Source organism: Papaver somniferum, chromosome 8 (genome assembly GCF_003573695.1).
Source record: "Papaver somniferum cultivar HN1 chromosome 8, ASM357369v1, whole genome shotgun sequence".
Taxonomy (NCBI): domain Eukaryota; kingdom Viridiplantae; phylum Streptophyta; class Magnoliopsida; order Ranunculales; family Papaveraceae; genus Papaver; species Papaver somniferum.
In genome coordinates, this window is record NC_039365.1 from 20,072,565 (window position 1) to 20,074,682 (window position 2,118).

At 40.7% G+C, this 2,118-nt stretch overlaps 1 pseudogene; it reads right to left on the reverse strand.

Annotated features, from left to right (window-relative positions):
- Positions 1–361: 361 nt before the first annotated feature.
- Positions 362–2,118, reverse strand: LOC113305231 (annotated as a pseudogene).

Consider the following 2,118-nt stretch of genomic DNA (forward strand, 5'->3'; position numbering starts at 1 on the left):
TATTAAAGCCGACGCTGCAGAAGTGATTGAGAAGATTAACAAGTAGAACTTTTTAGGAGATTTAAGAACTCATTATCTGTATCAATCCCTAATCCTCAATTTCCGATTAGTATCTTTTAGATTTGTTAAGTGCACCTGTAATTGGGCTGCCCATGAATTAGTTCAGTGGGGTAAAAACAACGAGACTCATATGATTTGGGTTGTCCCACCAATCTGGCTCCTCCCTGCCCTTCAGGGAGGTGTAGTTGTTTTACCCGTTTTGCTTATACCAAAAAAGAAAAAAAGTTAAGAGAAAATAATAATGTAGTAGACAGTAATAATAACAAAATAATAGGAAAACAAGAAAATTAAGTTGAGAAATTTAGTGCCTTTTGTTTTGTCCCAAGATAAAGGGATGAGTCAATGCTTGAGAAACTGTTATCCTCTTGTCAGGGTCCAATACTAATGTTCTCTCCAGCAGATCTTTAAAATCGGCTAACATCTTCCGGTCTTCACTGTATGAGCCTGGAACTATGGTGCTAATAGATTTTTGCTTGATGTTGAGAAGTAACCTCTTTACTGACCTTTTTGTAACAAGATCCTCTTCGGTGGCATGAAAATGCTGAACCTGATCAAAATGCTGATCAGCAAAGGCTCCCTTTCGGAGCATCTTCTTCGGAAAAGGACCCTTTAATTCCATGTGGAGACGAAGCATGTCATTGTTTGATCGGCCGGGAAAAGGAACCTTCCCTGAGTAAAGCTCGTACAGCGAGCAACCAACTGACCAAATATCCATGGGATGATCATAAGGCAAGCCAATAATAACTTCAGGGGCACGGTAGAAGCGGCTGACAAGGTAAGGTGTGATCTCATTTTTCCTAGCAAACATAGAAATACCAAAATCACGAAATTTGAGATAATTTTTCGCCTTGTTTACCAGCACATTGCCTGGCTTTATATCACAATGGAGAACCCCACACTCTTTTAGATGCTTTAATGAGATAAACAATTGTTTCGCGTAAGCCCTCACTGCAGTTATATTAAGGCCAATATCACGACCGAAATTGTCTAAAACCTCACGGAAATTCATATGGAGTGATTCCAAAACTAAACATGATCTGCGGCAGCTAGTCTCTTTAGTATAATCGCCTCTTCTTGACCAGCTTTGTAAAATACGTAATTATTGCCCATGATCTTTATAGCAACTTCTTCCGGATTGTTAGAATACGGGCATCCAACTCAAAACCAATTGGCAACGAGTGGAGAGGTCCAAAGGATTATAAACCGCAGGATCTTAGAAACCCAGACAATGTGGGACTAATAATCTCAACACGTCCCCTCATGTGTAGCCTCGTTGGGTCTAACACGTGGAACAATAAATCGGGTAACGCGGAGTAAAGGTGCGGTCATTTGACTCGACACAAATAGCCTGCTCTGATACCATATTAAAGTCTGTGGGCATCCAACTCAAAACCAATTGGCAATGAGTGGAGAGGCCCAAAGGATTATAAACCGCAGGATCTTAAAAACCCAGACAATGTGAGACTAATAATCTCAACAGGGATCATCCTTCCCGGCCTCTAGATCCTTTGCACGAACGACAGTGGAATAAACACCTTTCCCATGACCACCAATGACCTTATATCTGTTGCCAAGTATTTCTCCAGTCAGATGCTTATAATGTCCTTCTTCCTCAACGCAATTATCATTTGGCTCAGTTATTTTCACTTGTACACTATTTCCTTTCTCCTTCTGGTTGCTATTTCGTGCAGGAGATTCCCCTAGTGAGAATATTGGATCGTAAGGACCATCAATCCCACTAGCATGATGTTGAGGAACAGCATTGCTGGTTAGAGAAGAGTGACGTCCCGGTAGCTTTTTGATAGGGAGACAAGCCTTTTCTTCTTCTATCTGTGGGGCATCAGCATCAGATTGGGGTTGAACCTCTTGTAGTTTCTTATATTTTTCTAAAATTGCTTGCCTTCTATTTCTGCTTTCCTCCTTAATTCTATATATATCTTCCTCTTCTTGTTCTGGAAATATCAATTCAACAATTCTCCGTAATCAGTTGGCTCCATTGTTTGTGTATTCTTTTCACTGACCTCGGAACCTTTTGATAGTGTTTTCTCGTTGCGGCAT